At 36.5% G+C, this 19,742-nt stretch overlaps 1 pseudogene; it reads left to right on the top strand.

Moving 5' to 3' along the window:
• The first annotated feature begins 1,366 nt into the window (after window positions 1-1,366).
• On the top strand, window positions 1,367-1,762 carry LOC104677931 (annotated as a pseudogene).
• The last annotated feature ends 17,980 nt before the right edge of the window (window positions 1,763-19,742 follow it).

Consider the following 19,742-nt stretch of genomic DNA (forward strand, 5'->3'; position numbering starts at 1 on the left):
CAGAAAAAGATTGGAAGACAAAAATAGGAACAAAGAGCTGGAGCAATAAATAGAAAACAGTAACAGATATAGTAGATATTAATCTAATTATATCAGTAATCATTTTGAATGTCATTGCTCTAAACGTACGTATTAAAAGATGGGGACTGTCAGAGTGGATCAAAAAACAAGACAAAAATATATGTTGTCTACAAGAAACTGCCTTAAATATAAACACAAATATAGACTGAAAGTAAATGGATGGAAAAAGGCATACCATGCAAACACCAATCAAAAGAAAGCAGGAGTACCTCTGTTAATTTTAGACAGAACTGCAGAGCAAGGAAAGTTGTCAGGGTTAAAGAGGGGCATTGCATAATGTAAAGGTGTCAATTCTTCAAGAAGACATAACGATCTTCAATATGTGTGCATCTAACAATAAAGTGTCAAAATAAAGAACCAAAAATTGAGAGAGCTGAAAAGAAAAATTAATAAATCTATTATAGTTGAGACTTCAACACCCTTATTTTAGAAATGGACAGATCCAGTAGGCAGAATACTGGTAAGGACATAGTTGAACCCAACACCACCATCAATCAACTGGATAAAAATGGACTTTCAGAGACTACTTCAAGCAACAGCAGAACATATATTCTTCTCAAGCTCACATAAAACATTCACAAAGATAGACCAAATTTTGGTCCACAAAACACACTTTAGCAAATTTAAAAGAATATAAATAATACTATGTCTGCTCTCAGACCACAATGGAATTGAACTAGAAATCAATAACAGTAAGATAGCTGAAAAGTCCCAGAATATGTGTAGGTTAAACAACACACTTCTAAATAACACATAAGTCAAAAAAGAAATCTCAAAACAAATTTTAAAATATTTGGCACTAGAAGAAAACACAACTTATCAAAATTTGTGGGATGCTGCAAAAGCAGAGCTGAGAGAGAAATGTATATCACTGAATCCATATATTAGAAAAGAAGAAAAATCTAAAAGCAGTCATCTAAGCCTCCGCCCTGGGAAACTAGAAAATTTAAATTAAGACAGCATGCGCAAGAAAAGAAATAACAAAAATTAGAGTAGAAATAAATGAAATTTAGAACAAGAAATCAATAGAAAAACATCAACAAAATCTAAAGCTGATTATTTAAAATTATCAATAAAATCAATAAAGTTCTAGCCACCATAACTAAGAAAAAAGAAAGGGTACATTACTAATATCCTAAATGAATGAAGGAACATCACCACATATTCTGTGAACATTAAAAGGATGATCAAAAAATACTATAGATCTTTACCTGCCACAGCTAAATTGTACAGAGGTGGAGGCTCAGGTGCATTCAATATTTAGCTTCATCCATAACCCACCACCATGATCGAGGAAGGCATTGCTGCTAAAGGTATAATGGACATTAATACTGCTTTACAAAAAGTGCTGAAGACTGTCCTCATCCACAGGAGCCCAGTACATGGAATTCACAGAGCTGCCAAAGCCTTAAACAAGCACCAAGTCCATCTTTGTGTGCTTGCATCCAAGTGCAATGAGCCTATGTATGTCAAGTTGGTGAACGTCCTTTCTGCTAAACACCAAATGAACATAATTAAAGTTAATGACAAGAAACTAAGAATATGGGCTGTCCTCTGCATAACTGACAAAGAGAGAAAACTTTTTAAAGTGATTGGTTGCAGTTCTGTAGTAGTTAAGGACTATGGTAAAGAAGCTCAGGCCAAGGATGACATTGAAGACTACTTCGAATGCAAGAAATGAACAAAGAAAGCTTTGGCTCACGGTTAACAAAAATATTATGAACAATTCTATGCCCACAAAATTCATAACTTAGGTAAAATGCAGCAATTTCTTGAAAGATACAATCTTCCAAAACTCACACAAAAAGAAATAGATAATCTGAATAAGTCTGTATCAATTAAAGAAATTAAAACAATTAATAATCTTTCTAAACAGAAACTAGTAGGACTAGATGGTCTCACTGCTAAAATATACCAAACTCTTAAGGAAAATATAATCTCTTTTCAGAAGATAGAAGCAGAGGAATTTCTTCCTAACTCATTCTATGTGATCAGCATTATCCTAACACCGAAACCAACAACAGTACAAGAAAAGAAACTATAAACCAATATCTCACATGAACTTAGGTGCAAAAGTCCTCAGCAGAATTTTAGCAAATAGTATCCAACAATGCATACAAAGAATTATATACTATAACCAAGTGGAATTTATCCCAGGTATGCAAGGCTTGTTCAACAATCAAAAACAAATTAATGTAATCCCTCACTTCACAAACTAAAGAATAGAAATCACATAACTATATCAACAGAGGCAAAAAGAAGCATTTGAAAAAGATCCAACATCCATTCACGATATAAATTTTCCATAAACTAGGTATAGAGGGGAACTTTCTCAACTTGCTAAAGAACGTCTATAAAAATCTACAGCTAATATGATGCTTAATGCTGAGAAATTAAAATCTTTCTCACAAAAGATCAGGAACAAGGCAAAAATGTACCTTCTCATCACTGCTGTTCAACATTATATTGGAAGTCCTGGCTAATGCAATAAAACATAAAAGGGAAATAAAAGGCATACAAATGGAAAAGGAAGAAAAAAACTGTCTTTGTTCACAAATGACATAATGATCTATGTAGAAAATCTGAATGAATCGATGAAAATCTCCTGGAACTAATATGATATTATAACAAAGCTTGCAAGATGCAAAATTAATATACAAGAGTCAGTTGCTCTTCTATATACTAGCAATGAGCAAGTGGAATTTGAAATTGAAAGCACAATACCATTTACATTAGCACTCCAAAAATGAAATATTTATGCATAAATATAACAAAATATGTATAAGATCTATATGAGGAAACCTACAAAACTGATAAAAAAAAGAAATAAAGAGAGAGCTATTCCATGCTCATGGATAGGAAGACTCACTATTGTCAAGATGTCAGGTAATCCCAATGAAAATCTCAGCAAGTTATTTTGTGGATATTGACAACATGATTCTAAAGTTTATACGAAGAAGCAAAGACCCAAATAGCTAACACATTATTGAAGGAGAAGAACAAAGTTGAAGGTCTGACACTACCCAACTTCAAGATTCACTATAAAGTGACAGTAATCAAAATGGTATGGTAATGGCAGAAGAATAGACAAATAAATCAATGGAAGAGAATCAGTAGCCCAGAAATAGACCCTCATAAATACAGTCAACTGATCTTTTACAAAGGAGCAAAGACAATAAAATGCAACAAAGATAGTCTTTTCCACAGATGATGCTGAAACAACTGGGGATAGCCACATGTTAAATAAATAAATAAATAAATAAAGGCACAGATATTACATCCTTCACAAATTAACTCAAAATCAATTATAGACCTAACTGTAAATTACAAAACTATGAAACTTCTAGAAAATAACAGGAGAGATCAGTATGACCTTGGGTCTAGATACAACACCAAAGGCATGATCCATGAAATAAAGAATCGATAAACTGGACTTCATTACAATTAAATTTTTCTACTTTGTAAAAGATAATGTCAACGGAATGAAAAGACAAGTCACAGACTGGGAGAAAATATTTGCAAAAGATGCATCTGATAAAGGACTGTTATCCAAAATATGCAAATAACTCTTAAAGCTTAAGAATTCGAAAACAAACCTGATTTAAAAATTGGCCAAAGATTTTGACACCTCACCAAAAACAGATATACAGATGGCAAATCAGCATATAAAAAAGATGCTCCATACTATCAGGGAAATGCAAATTGAAACAACTATGGGATATCAATACACACCTATTAGAATAACCAAAATCAACACTGACAACATCAAATGCTGACGAGGATGTGGATCAGCAGGAAATCTCATCCATTGCTGGTGGGAATGCAAAATGATACAGCCACTTTGAAAGATAGTTTGGTGTTTTCTTTCTTTCATTTTTTTTTTTTTTTTTTTTTAATTTTTTGGAGACAGAGTCTCGCTCTGTCACCCAGGCTAGAGTGCAGTGCAATCTCGGCTCACTGCAATCTCTACCTCCCGGGTTCAAGCAATTCTCCTGCCTCAGACTCCCAAGTAGCTAGGACTACAGGTGCACGCCACCAAGCACATCTAATTTTTTTGTATTTTAGTAGAGACTGGGTTTCACCATGTTGTCCAGGCTGGTCTCGAACTCCTGAGCTCAGGCAATCTGCCTGCCTCAGCCTCTCCAAGTGCTGGGATTACAGACATGAGCTGTTGTGCCCAGCCAGTGTTTTCTTATAAAACTAAACATACTCTTAATTATACAAAACAGCAATTGAACTCTTTGGTGTTTATCCAAAAAAGTTCAATAATTTTGCCCACACAAAAACCAGAACATGAATGTTTATAGTAATATTATTCATAACTGCCAAAACTTACAAGCAACCAAGATATTTTTCAGTAGGTGGATAAACTGTGGTACATCTAGACAATGGAATAGTACTGAGCACTAAAAAGAAACAAGCTATCAAGCCATGAAAAAACATGGAGGAATCTTAATTGCATATTACTAAGTGAAAAAAGCTAATCTGAAAAGGCTATATACTGTGGGATTCCAAATATATAACATTATGGAAAAGGCAAAACTATGAAAACAGTGAAAAATTAGTGGTAGCCAGTGATTAAGAGAGAGGGAGAGATGAATAGGCAGAGTACAGAGGAGTTTTAGGGCAAGGAAACTACTCTATGTGATACTATATTGGTAGATACATGTCATTATACATTTATCCAAATCCATAGAAAGTACAATACTAAGAATTAACCCTAATGTTAGCTATGCACGGTGGGTGATGATGCGTCAATATAAGTTCATTAGTTGTAACAAATGTACCAGTCTGGTGGGGGATAATGATGATGGGGAAGGCTTTGCATGTGTAGGGGAAGGGAGTACATGGAAAATCTTTGCGCCTTCCTCTCAGTTTTGCTGTGAACCTAAAATCACTCTTTAAAAAACAGTCATTTTAAAAAGTATATTAAAAATAAAATCCATAAATCTAATAAAGAGAAGTAAGTATATCTAGTTTTTAAGAAGCTATAGCTACCAGTTACAGCCTTTACTCAGTATTCAAATATTCTTCATAGAAAACAGGTAAGTAAGTTGTTGGAATGTGAATAACTACACTAAAGAATATATTCTGTCCAAATGTCCATCAGTGACAGACTGGATTAAGAAAATGTGGCACATATACACCATGGAATACTATGCAGCCATAAAAAAGGATGAGTTCCTGTCCTTTGTAGGGACATAGATGCAGCTGGAAACCATCATTCTCAGCAAACTATCGCAAGAACAGAAAACCAAACACTGCATGTTCTCACTCATAGGTGGGAATTGAACAATGAGATCACCTGGACTCTGGAAGGGGAACATCACACACCGAGGCCTATTATGGGAAGGGGGAGGGGGGAGGGATGGCACTGGGAGTTACACCTGATGTAAATGATGAGTTGATGGGTGTTGATGAGTTGATGGGTGCAGCACACCAACATGGCACAAGTATACATATGTAACAAACCTGCACGTTGTGCACATGTACCCTAGAACTTAAAGTATAATTAAAAAAAAAAAAAGAGCAAAGAGAAATTGAAAAAACAAACAAACAAAAAAAAAAGAATGTATTCTGTATTCCCATGTATGTTAAAGTCAAATGTCTTATTGATTAACATAGTTAATAAATTTGGCGACTCTCTTTGTCTACTCTGTTCATACCAGGTGATGACAAATTTGATTTTAAATGTATTTAGTGAGCCATTTTAGATTCTAAAGAGATAGAGTTAACAAAATTTAAGAAAAGTTGATTAAAAAATGCAATGCATTCCTATGTGTTTTATATGTCTGGGAAACTTCTAAACATATATACGGTTTAAGTAGTTGTTTTAAAAATCATATTCAAGTTCATTAGTCACATCAACTGACAATTATTATAACTGAAATGGTACATAGAAATGTCAGGTCTTTCAGGAACCATAACTGATCAAAAATATGTTGTTTCCTTCTGTACTGAATAAGGAATCAGCACACATACACACAAAATACAAAAACTGGACCAAAAATATTAATTTTTCTTTATCAGAGTCTTAAGGAAATTCAAGACTTTTAATCACCTTTTTTCATTCTCATATTTTTCCCTAAAATACTAGCCAATTACAGTCAATGACCACTAAAAATCAAACCTGATATAGGATTCAATAGCATAGGTCTGTCCTATTTCTTAAGTCTCCTGTTGTAAAAATCAAAATCTTGCTACAATTTTTTTTATCCAGGCTTTAAAGAATTATGTGTTTTTCCCACTGCAGGCATAAATGTCAGCTGGGTCTTCCTCCATGTGTGTTCATTTTAGATCAATGACTTAGTTCCAGAACACTTTTATTGTCTCAGAGTAAGCACAATTCTCAAACGTTATGTAATCTACTAAATATTCTATAAAAGGTCACGCAGCACTGACGTGGGTAGCCAAGTTCTACAAAAAAAAAAAAAAAAAAAAAAAAAAAGATAGAAAATGAGATGATGGAGAGAGAATTTGTCCCCTCTCTCAACTTGGAAACACTAGATACTATGGATGCTAGGGGCCACGCCCAGCCACTTGCAATTTGAAAATAATTTGCAACAATAGAATAGTAGTAGACAGAGAAAATACATTTCTGTGGCTCAGAATTCACTTATTATCATCTCCCTTTTGACTCCTCTATTGCTGAGAGGCGGGAGCAATGTATAAATATGTATGCATACATGAAACTGAGCACTATCACGTTCAATTACACTTTTAACAGTAAGTGATTTCTATATACAGCAAATAAAGAGGAGGTGAGTAATTCTTATCAGTACAGTTCATCTCAATTCATATCTTCCATTTATATAAATACATCCTTCTAGATGGAGGTCTGAAGCACATCAGGACCCTCTTTTCATCCAGAGCTATGGTTGTGGGTACCAGATAAAATACACCTTCAACAATCGTAAACTACTCAGCAAATTATTAAATTATTGTAATCTCAGCCCCTTCTCTGCACTTGGTACTCTCTGCCCTTGTTTCCTTCCTATTTCCTCTTACCTAGATTTTCCATTTGGAGTGGTGACTTAGTTGGTTATCTTCCTGGCTTGGGATTCACTCCTGCCGCCTAGATTCAGCTTCTATTTTTTTTTTTTTTTTTTTTTTTTTTTTTTTTTTTTTTTTTTGAGACGGAGTCTGGCTCTGTCACCCACGCTGGAGTGCAGTGGCGCAATCTCGGCACGCTGCAACCTCCGCCTCCCAAGTTCAAGCCATTCTCCTGTCTCAGCCTCCACAGTAGCTGGGACTACAGGCCACGCCACCAAGCCAGACTAATTTTTTTTTTTTTTTTTTTTTTTTTTTTTGAGACAGAGTCTCGCTCTGTGGGCCGGGCTGGAGTGCCGTGCTGCCATCTCAGCTCACTGCAACCTCCACCTCCCGGGTTCATTTTCCTGCCTCAGACTCCCGAGTAGCTGGGATTAGAGGCACCCACCACCACACCCAGCTAATTTTTGTGTTTTTATTGGAGACGGGGTTTCGCCATCTTGGCCGGACTGGTCTCGAACTCCTGACCTCAAGTGATCCGCCCACCTCGGCCTCCCAAAGTGCTGGGATTACAGGCATGAGCCACCACACCCAGCCTAATTTCTGTATTTTTAGTAGAGACTGGGTTTCACCATATTGGTCAGGCTGGTCTCAAACTCCTGACCTCAGGTGATTCACCTGCCTCAATCTCTCAAAGTGCTAGGATTACAGGTGTGAGCCACCACGCCTGGCAGATTCAGCCTCTTAGACCATGGTTCTTGACTTCAAGAGTCCCTGTAATCCCTGTAACCACATCAGCCCCAGTTCTTGTGACTCTGCCCCACAACCCAAGTCTCATGCAGAGTTTCTGTATGTCACTGGAGAAAGCGCAGGGTTCAAGGAAGTAGAAGCATTCCGTTTCCTCAGGTCAAAAGCACCATCAATCTAATAATAATGAAAACAGACGGAGATTTATGCATAACCTTCAACTCCCTCAGCTATGTACTTTCAGAAACATAAGAATGCAAAGAGAACAAAGGCAGCATTGAATGAAGGAAATACAGTAGTACACTCATTAAACTCAAATACAGTAGTACACTCATTAAACTCTCGATTTGGCCAGGGTAACCCCACATGGGTCCCTTCATAGAAAATATTCAAGCATTCATCTCTTTAATTAAACTTTTAAAATCCATGTAAAGAGATGAGTTAAAATTAAAGATTTTAGATTACAATTTAAGTAATAACATAGAGTACAGTAAACTAAAACAATAACAATGTGACAGCTCTAAAAAGAGTTGGATTGGAAACCTCTTATCTAAATCACACCCAGACCTCCAAGGGAGATTTTAACCACAGATTCCTAAATCCCATCCCAAACCCACTGAAACAGAGCCTTTATGGGTACAGATAAGAAGTGTAAGTTTTAGGCCAGGCACAGTGGCTCACGCCTGTAATCCCAGCACTTTGGAAGGCCAAGGCGGGTGGATCATTTGAGGGAGGAGTTTGAGACCAGTCTGGCCAACATAGTGAAACCCCGTCTCTACTAAAAGTACAAAAATTAGCTGGGCATGGTGCCACACGCCTGTCATCCCAGGTGCTAGGGAGGGTGAGACAGAAGAATCACTTGAGTGTGGCAGGCGGAGGTTGCAGTGAGCCGAGATCGTGCCACTGCACTCCAGCCTGGGCAACAGAGTGAGACTCCATCTCAAAAAAAAAAACAAAAGATGTTTTTAATAAGTGATGCTAGGGTGGTAGCAGTCCCAGAACAAGCCTTTGTCAATCCCTACTCTAGACAGTGATCTTTCGGTTTTTCATTTTATGTTGCATCCCTTCTTTCAAAGTCACCATAAAAAGCAATCAAAATGCCAATTCCAATAAAATAAGTAGAAATCAATACAAAAAACCTCATGTGATTCTGTCCATTTTTATTGACTCTTATTGATCAAGATGTTTTTGCTGTCCAGTTCCCATTTTACAACTTCAGTGTATTGTAGTAGTTAAGGACATAGATTTAGGAGACCTGTGGCCTCATTCCAGTCCAGGCTCAGTCACATGTTAACTCCATGACCCTGTGAAATTTTCTCTATGCCTCATTCTCCTCATCTGAGAAAGCAGATAATATTAGTACCTATTTTATAATGTTACTGTCAAGATTAAATTACCAAATATATACATAAATTGCTATGAACAATTCCTAGCATATAGAAAGCATTCAATAATCTGAGTTATAATTAATATTTTCATTATAGCATTGGATCAGGTATTCAAAGTTGGGGAGATACTAGGTTTAGTAAAAAGAAAGATTTAATTTAAAGAAAATAAGGCTATAGAATATTTTCTTTCAAGAAAATAAGGCTATAAAATATTGTAAATTACTATTTCTTTTCACAGATACCAAAATATCCTTCTAGTTTGAGTTTATTACAAACATAAATGTTCACATGCAAAAATACTGAATGATGAAGTATAGCATACATAAAAATATGCCTTATGTGTGCATATGTAGATATATCTGTAAACACACACACACACACACACACACACATACATGCTTCCAAGACCTATAAAACTGAGCATAGGTTTTTAAAGTCAAGAGAGATTTCAATGAATTTATTTTCATTTTTAATTGTTTCAGTCTAGAAAGTCAAAATTTCTCAAAAGAAATTTTTGCTCCAGTAAATATGCCCCATGAGAAATGAATGATAAATGCATTTTATACTGCAGAAGATTTTCTTTCCAAAAACCCAGTTATCAACCACTTAAATAAATTCCTACAAGGAAGAAGAAACACCAGGCACATGGTCAAGTTCTGTGTTTCTCGTTTCTGTCATTTAATTGCTCTGTACTTGTATCTGGCTTTACCACAGGAAAGTCTGATGCATGGAATTTTTTCAAAGCTGAGAATAATAGACTCTACTCTTTCAGATTTATCCTATACATCATCATTTTCTAGGGGAAGAAATGTGCAAAAGTGCTTTGTGGCAAAATATATGGAAAGAAGGAAAAAAATGGTAAAAAGAAGACATTCTCCAAAGGAAACAAAAGTGACTGGAGTGAAACCCTCTGTCCGGTAAATTTAACTTTACTTCAAACCCGTGTGTTACCTATTATTTATCATTTTTTCAGGGTCTAAAAGTGAATGGGGAAAGAAAACTGTTAAGTAGGAATACTTTAAATTTATGTACACATGTCAAAAACTTCTTAGGTTGAGATTTGAGGAAACTTACTCCTTCCACACCTCCAAAAAAATGCAGGCTACCTGCCAGACTTTTAGATTTTACAGAAATTTTGTGTTATTCTCCTGTAGCCCTTTAGGAATATATAAGTTTTTAAACTGAAGGCATTGAATGACAGAAATCATTTCATCTTAGAACTGAAAAGTAAGTGGGAAGCCCTAAAGGGGGCTTGTTTCTCACTCCCCCAAAAACTAATGTGGAATCTTGATGTCTTCTTATTTAAATATACTTCAAGAAACCCTATTATGCTAAAGTTCCTCCCTGGATTTCTAAATAGCTCCTTCTTCCTCAAAACTAAAGGGCAAGTGGATACCTCCCAAGGTAGCCCAAGTGTCTTGATGAAGGACCTTGTTGAAGAAAGGTGAACTGTCAAGACAGAATTCCACTGTAATAGACTGAAGAAATATCAAATGTGACAGGTTCTAAAAAGACATTACATTATTTTAGTCATAAGTGGCGCTGTCTATGCCAGGGACTTGGTAGAGTGTGGAGGTCAGGGCGGAAACAGGTGTCTAAGAAGAACCTACTAATGTTTCACACTCAGGAGAGAGTGTTTGGACTCCTGCTGATACAGGAGTTAAAAAGAATTTAGGCAGAGTGAGAGTAAGGAAGTCCTTGGTAAGGTTTCCCTTTTAATAAAAGCAGCCCAAAATAATTTCTTTTCTAGCAAAAAACTGCCTGCAAAATCGAGCTGCAAACATAGAAAAGCAAGCTGGAAGCTTGCACAGGTGAATGGCAGTATCTGTGACAAGAGGAAAAGAGGCTACTTGCTGACTAGGCATGTTCAAAATGGCGGCTTTATATTCCCTTTTTCTTGCCTACCACGTGTCCAGTGGGGAGCAGACAACGTGCCCTCCAGCCAGGCAAAGACTATTTGCATAATAAGATGAAGATGGAGTGGTCAGCTTCCCCACCCACTATGTAAACATCACACCTGGTCCAACCAATCTTTGGGCCCTATGTAAATCAGACACAGCCACCTCAAGCCTGTCTGTAAAACCCTGTGCACTCCACCACCGGTCAGAAGTCCCACTGGGAGGCCCGTCTCTCTCACAGGAAAGACAGCTGTTCTCCTTTCTCTTTCTTTTGCCTATTAAACCTCTGCTCTGTTTGTTTGGTTTTTTGTTTGTTTGTTTGTTTGAGACGGAGTCTCACTCTGTCTTCAGGCTGGAGTGCAGTGGTGCGATCTCTGCCTCCCAGGTTCAAGCGATTCCCCTGTCTCAGCCTCCTGAGTAGCTGGGACTACAGACGGGTGCCCCCACACCCGGCTTTTTTTTTTTTTTTTAATTTTAGTAGAGACAGGGTTTCACCATGTTGGCCAAGATGGTCTCGATTTCCTGACCTCATGATCCATCCTCCTCAGCCTCCCAAAGAGCTGGGATTACAGGCATCCTGAGCCACCACACCCTGCCTAAACCTCTCTAGTCTTATCCTCACTCCACATGTGCCCCTGTCCTTGATTTCCTTGGCACGAGGCAGTGAACCTCAGGTATTATGCGAGACAGCTACGCCATTTCACCGCCACAAAGAAAGGCTTAATGGTCAGCCAGTGCAAACCAAAGAAGAAAGAGTTCCAGCAAAATAACAGGTGTTAGCCTTTTCCCCCTAATCTCCATCCTCTTTTCCTACACCCCGGACAAACCAGATGAGGGAGTGGGAGGAAGAAGAGGCACATGAATAAACCTTTTACTGCCTGTTCTTGAGCCACAGATCTGAGTGAGCAAGAGTGGGAGCTGGTGCCTTGTCCAGAGAGGAAGCATCTTTGAATTAGGTATGACATTAAAAGCTCCATGTAGTCTGCTGGACTTCCAGTATACTACCTGAAAATAAAATTCTCAGAACTGAAAGATACTAAAAGGTTCTGGGATCTTCCCAAGCTGCCATCCTAGGGGAGGGAAGAGAGAGTGGTAGACCATTTTGGTATCAGCTGAGGGTGAGGGGGGTGAGAGGGATGAGGGAGGTGAGGGAGGTGAGGGAGTCCTTTCCTACTGACAACACTGGGTCCAGGCCATTCAATAAACAGATTACATTTAGAATAAACCTGCATTCACTGAGGGAAACTAGGTTTCTCTCATCTCTGGAACTTTAAGAACTCAAATCAAAGAGCTTTGATATTTTTATTTAGTCTATTATGTAGATATATTTTTAGATAAATAGGTAATAGCTTGTTATAGCTTTCTGTTATCTGTCTTCTCTGTTTTTAAATACAAATTCAAGTCTAAAGCACTGAGAGTATCTGCTCCCTTCTACATCAGCTATATTTGGAGGTGGGACAGAAAAAGAAATTACAAGCTCATTTTTTTAATGACAGGAAGCAGCAAGTATTCAAACTATTGGCTTTAGAATGTCTTTTGTAATCCTTTAATTCACAGTAAACAAATATTTTGTTTTCACTGTTATCCAGAAGAAAATACAGCTCGGCCAAAAACAAATTTTGTTAATAAAATTTATGTATAATAAGATTACATATATTTTTTATAACTTTGAACTGAATTTTTAGTTTTTATCTACCACAGCCAAAGGAAAAAATTATTTTCTACATTAACATTGGACTGTGTCTCACCATGTATTGTCAAGGGGTTGAAATCTACCGTCTATAACTCAGACATGCAGAAATATGATTTTCTGTGTTTTAAATTACTTACCTCATCTTGGCTCTCAAGTTCGCCAACTAAATGTATCCTAGTGGCTTTATCTGGAAATAGTCTACTTAGAGTAATTGCTCATTTCCAGATTTTCACTGTCTCTCCAACTCCTTCTTCCCAACATGGCCTTTGGGTACGAGATAAACCTAAATTTCCAATTAGCAAAGGGCAGGAAGTGTCTGGCCCTAATGATTTCCTCTGGTTGTGGTGACTCATCCCATTTGGTTAGAGCATTGACCTCTTTTCTCACTGCATCTGCAGATGCTGATGCTGTAGCAGATACGTCTGCCTGGTCACTGCATAACCTAACATAGTGTCCACAGAGATGTGACTTCTCCTACTTGGTCTGTTTAGAGTTAGGCTCATATGTGCTGCTGGTCATGATGGAAATATGCTTTGCCTCTAGCCCTGAAATGCCTCCACACACCGTGGCTTCTTTATACCAACCTCAGTCTTCTTATGAACCAATGATTCTCTCAACAGTTTTTTTCCCCATCCTCAACCTCTACTGCATAGTCAAGTTTCTTTGTTATAAGCAATAGAAACTCATTCTACCTAAATAAGGTGAGGGTGGTGGATTTGAGAATTATAACAAGATTTTGTGTGTGCCTTGAAGAAACAACAAGAAGGCTATGGAACCAGACCTGAGTCCAAGCTTCCAGAAACATAATCCAAAACTATGCATAGGAAGTCCGCTTCTGAGGAAAATGGAGTAGGTGGTACCAGTTCCATTGCAGTAGGTCCCACTGCAGCAGGTAGGAGTCTGCTGACAATCAGAGCAGGTTAGGAATCCAGTTTCAATTAGGTAGAAGGATTCTACTGAGAAAAGGACATCAGTGGAACCTTTGAAGTTCATGTGGACTGGAATGATGTGTTAGAAACTAGAATAACTCAAAACTCATGATATGATTTTTCCCTAAGGGATATTTTTCAGTTCTGGAGTAGCACAAGAGCCTGGTGTTCTAGGCTGGAAACAAAGCTTCCCACAGTCTCATGGTACCGAGAAGGCAAGTCCACTAGAAAGAGGGAGCCTGCTTCCAACACTCCATTGGTTTTCCCCTCAATACCTTTGCCTGATTTTGAAGCGATTGGGAATGAATTACACCCAGAAAACCTGAAAGGTAGAACTGAATCTCCCAGGTTTTCAGGACTGAAAAGATGGAGACTTGCCAGGCTATCAATCACAAACCTGGGAGGGAAACATCCCAAGAACAGAGTCAAACCACAAGTTGGCTGAGTCTTCCTAAAATTGCAACCCAAAACCAACCCAAATGAATAGTGGATTGGATACAGATAATCAGTTCCTCCCATTATCCGCCTAATAAAGTGAAGAAAGAATCATCTCCAGCAGAATGATATCATCAAATGGACTTTCTGGATTTGAAAAATATACCATCTGAAATTAAGAACTGAGCAGAAGTGCTTAACAGAAAATTAAACACAGTAAAAACATTAATACATTCAAAGACAGGTTAATAGAAAATATGCAGCCTGAAGCATGGCAGGGTGCAGGGGGAGAGAAACAGAGAGAGAGAGCATAAGACAAGTGAAACATGGTCAAAAGCTAATATATGTGTAAACTAAAATCAAGAAGGAGTGGAAAGAAATAAATTGAGGCAGAAGCCATATTTGAAGAGATAATAGCCAAGACTTTTTCCAAAGCCAATAAATAACAGCAACACAGAAATTCAAGAAGCTCAGCAAGCCTGTGGCACGATAAGTACAAAGAAAAACAAGCCAAACCAGTGATAGCCAAATTGCTGAAAACCTAAGACAGATAAACATCTTTAAAGCAATCAGAGGAAAAAAAAAGACACCCTATCTCCAGAGGAGCAATGGTAAGACTAGCAGCTAACTTTTCAATGCCGCTAATGAATCTTGAAGATAATGAAATGGCATCATTAATGCTGAAAGAAAACATGCTAACCTCAAACTTATTATTCAGCAGAATGATCCTTCAAAAGAAAGCAAAATTAAGCTAAGAGAATTGTCACCAAAAGACCCACACTAAAAGATATACTATTATGATACTATTATGGGATTCAGAAATGTCAAAGACCTTTTTTTTCCCTCAATCCTGGAGTTTGCTAGGAAATCATCCCATTTTTGGAATGTATGTTACCAAAGCAGAATCTGAGGTTGACTTTGCTCTCAAAAAGTCCATGGGTTCTTTCTAGAGGGCAGAAAAACAAAAAGAATCACACAAGCCAGTTCCCCATTTGGGATCACAAGCATGACTTTCCACAGACAAAAATATTGAGTAATGTCTACTTTTCTTTCATTTTGATAAAATGACCGCAATGAATTTTGTACTTTGTACATTAGGCACTCACTGAATAATACAGAAGTATGTATTAATCTCTTGGTTTTTAGTCTGGGGCATTGAAAGCAGAAATTAAAGAAATGTCAATATCTATCTTAAATATAGCTTTTTGGAGTTTACAAAGAATTTTTACATACATCATATTATTTAATGCTTATAAACATCTAAATACATTGTTAATAGTATTCAAATTTTATATCCAAAAACACTGAGTCTCTGGTGACTTAAGCAACATATTGAGTTAAGAAGTATATCTTAATTAGGTTGGAGAAAATTTGGGGAGGGATAAAGTAAAGCTAAGTCTCAAAGAGATTACCAAAGTCCAAACCCAGATTTCTTTAAAAAATATTCTCAACTCTTCTACTATCTAAAACAAGCAAACATCAGAAACAACAAATATATATGTGTGTGTATGTCATATGTATGTTATCTCTACATATTTATTTTTATACATAATAAATTTAAATGTATTTTCATCACCATATATTTAATAAGTGTGCTCTTTCAAGTAGAGAATAATGATAAAAATAAAACCATCAGAATTACTTTCTAACTGTCTAGTAATATAAGGCCTTTAGAGTTATGTTAACAATGAGCTTAACATCACAGACTCATTTTAGCTAAAGTACCTAAATCAGTTTTTCCTTAATTTTCAATTTTGAAATATTTTAAACATGAAAAGTACTGTAACAGACATCTGTGCACACACAATCAAGTTTAAGCAGATATGAACATTTTTCGTATTTCTTCCATTTCTTCTACATTTATTTTTAAAGAATAAATACGTATTTCCCCCATGATTCCCCTCCTTCCCTCCCCTAAACTAGCCACTATTCTGAAATTGTAGTGTTATTAACTGTATATAAACGTATCTATGAACAACTTATACTATTGTTTGGGATGTTTTTAAATTTTTTAATGTTTTAAATATATAAAACATATATATATATGTTTATAATGTGTTGTACCAAACTTTTGCAACTTGCTTAAAAATAAAACAATATTTTGGGATATTTATCCATGCTGAATGTATGTAGACTGATTGAATTTATTTTATTTTATGTAAAATTTTCCATTGCAAAGATGAACCATAGTTTATCAGTTCATAGACTAATGGATAGTTAGATGCTTTCCATTTATTACTATTACAAAAGTACCTACAATGAACATTCTTGTGCATGTCTCCTTCTGCAATATGCAGGACCCTCTAGGATAGACACAATTAGGGTAGATGCACTCGATGAATGTAGGAAGTGTCCACCTTCAGTTTTATTAGATATTCATTAATGGCTTTCCAATTGTGTTACGACAATTTATGCTCTCAATGGTAATGTTTCCTACAATGTTACAAAATTTGGAGATACTTGACACTATATAATATTTGCTAATATGAAGGATATGAAAGATACTCTTATTATTGTTATAATTTTAATAGGCTTATTTGTTACTTGGGTTTTATCTTCTGAAAATGACAGGTATACATTTTTTTGCCCATTTTTCTGTTGGACTATTAGTCTTTTTCCTCTTGATATGTAGAAATTATTTATGTAGTTCAGAAAGCAACTGGTTTTTATTTATACAGATGTTTCTCCAGTTACAATGGGGTGATGTCAAGATAAACTTATTATAAAGTTGAAAACTTTTGAGTCGAACCATCCTAAGTCAGAACTGTATTGTAAAAATCTCCCTGCTAAAGCATATTATTTATTTAATTTTCTATCCTTTCCAGGCCTGGGCTGGTAAGGATACCTTTACCTTCACCACCAAACACTAAATACTACAACTTGCAGTGCAGCGAATTCTCTACCAGGAATACAATTTTATTGCGGCTGTGAATGCCACCAGACTTGATGCCCATTCTGTATTGTGAATTTGACATTACAAGCATGTCTACTGTCACTGTGATGAGAAGGAATTCACTATTACTTCTTTTGGCTTTTCGTCTCAAAGTCTTTCACAAGTCGTTGTGATAGTAGAGCTACAAGGGAAAGTGAGTATATAGCAATCTCAGCTTTTATTAGAGAGATAGTCTCTATATCACTCAAAAAGAGAAACCTCTTTCAAGTGGAAAATAGTTCCAATGCTGTGTAGACTAAATGATAAACGTCTTCCTCATTGCTTTACTGGCATTAATGCTCAAAAGCATCCATAAGCAATTTAAAACTGTTTCTAAAGCCGGGCACGGTGGTTCATGTGTATAATCCCAGCGCTTTGGGAGGCCAAGGTGGAGTTCAAGACCAGCCTGGCCAACCTGGTGAAACCCCATCTCTACTAACAATATAAAAATTAGACGGGCATGGTTGCAGGTGCACCTTTAATCCCAGCTACTCGGGAGGCTGAGGCACAAGAATCGCTTGAACCCAGGTAGCAGAGGTTGCAGGGAGCAGAGATCATGCCACTGCACTCCAGCCTAGGTGGCAGGGAAACTCCATCTCAAAAAATAAAAATAAAAATAAACTGTTTCTAGCCCTGCTTTCTTGTAGCTTTTGACCTAGAATCATTTTTCTTTTAATTAAAACAAAGGGAAATGAAATAACTTATCTATGGTTACAATGAATCTTCCAAAGAAAAGATATAAGGTTAGCTTTCATAGTCCACCAAAATGAGTTACAGATTATTCATGAATTTATAACCAAAGTAAATTTCTCAAAGTACACTGAGAACAAAACAAAGCACAGAGTTCCCATCCTTTCTACAAATAAAACACATTAATAGATTCCTTCTTAGAATTCACCACCTGCTAATCATATTTTTGCCTTTCAGACTCACAAAGTCCAATAAAGAAAATAGAATCTCTTTTTTAAAAAGAGGCTTTGGTTAAATATAAACCTACATTTAACTTTTGCTTTCATTTTTATTGGCTTTAAACTTGGAAAAATTCCTTAATCTCTCCAGTCTTCAGTTTTTCATATTAAAATAAGAATATAAATACTTCCTTTGCATGTTGTTCTAAAGATTCAAGATTACATATATTTTAAAGTCTATTATGTAAGAATACTTTTTAAATGTAGTCAACATTAGGGAGACGAAATATTTTCAATGAAGTTTGGAAATCTACATTTTTTCCTTAGGGAATACAGGAAAATACAGAAGGTTAATAACTTCTGCCATGGAATTAAGAGGCTTAGGAATAAACACAAATAGGGAGGATTCTCTGCTTTCAGTGTTTTCACAGACAATATGGAACCAAGTGACAATCTTGTGGATTCAGTTTTTAGGGAGAGAAGCTAAGACAAGAAAATAAATGACTTTCTTGATCTCTTTTAGATAGATAAGAAAGACTAGAACTTTTAAAATATTTTTTTCAGGTTCAGAAGTAAACATATACAACAGATTTGGGCTTTATTTCAAATATTTATTCAACTATGTTCTAGAATCATCAGGATCTACTCTCATAACCATATTTTCTTGAGGAAAAGTGGCCTACTTAAGTATTTTAAATATAAAATCAGCTTCCATGTATGTGCCCACTCCACTGAGTACTTCCAACTGAAGACTGTTACACTTGAATCTCAACTATGAGATTAAAATATGCAGAAAACTCAAAATATTTAAGAATTGACTTTCATCAGCAAGTCATTATTTGTAAATGGGAACATAAGTGTGAAAACTGACATATCAATTTACATAACTGTATTATGTTTACTCAGATGCCAAAATACTATCTCTGATTTTCAGTTTAAGCATCAGGAAGCAAGAGTACAGTGTATTTTTTCTGGGATAATGTTATGAATCATTTGATCAGTGGAAAATGGAAAGAAATTTTTCAAAAAACAAAAGTAAGAAAGTATGTAAACAAAATTTCAAAGTTCCTAAACTTGCTACATCCTATATTTGTACTGGTATATCATTTGTAAATTATGCCAGCAAGGAAACGAGGGGCAGTAGTTAAAGGACCTGAACAATTGTCTTGGTTTCTAACACTCTCTCTTTTAGACCTATATTGGGCAATATAGTCATATCCAAGAATTTTTTTAAAGTACCAGAAATAGGGCATTATTTTACAAGATCAATTAAATTGTCTGTATTATTAAAAACCTATCAGCAAATATTTTTCATACATTGAAATTTCCCTAACATAGATAATATCCTGAATTTGGCTATATAATAATAGCATGAGCATACTGTTTTGTTTTTCTAAGACCACCAGAGCGGGTACAAAAGAACCAGCGACTAGGCAAGGGTAGGAGCAAAACTGCAAGTTTATTTTGGTCACCTAGCTTCAAGGGAAGAAGGTGGGTAGGGAGAGGTCTGTTGGCCCCCCGACAAAAGGGGCCCCCAGAGTCACCCGTACAGCTCTCGGACGGAGTTCCCGCAGTCCTAACATCCCGACAGGAGTGGAGGACTGAGGAAGGCCGCGCGTGGCGTGCCTCCGGAGCGGCTTTTCTAGGAATGGGAGGGCAATAGGCGGGGCAAGGCGTGTCAGGGGGCGTTCCACAGGTGCGACCAGGTAAATCTTGGTCTCTTCAGATTGACATCACCTGG

Source organism: Rhinopithecus roxellana, chromosome 18, assembly GCF_007565055.1.
Source record: "Rhinopithecus roxellana isolate Shanxi Qingling chromosome 18, ASM756505v1, whole genome shotgun sequence".
Classification (NCBI taxonomy): domain Eukaryota; kingdom Metazoa; phylum Chordata; class Mammalia; order Primates; family Cercopithecidae; genus Rhinopithecus; species Rhinopithecus roxellana.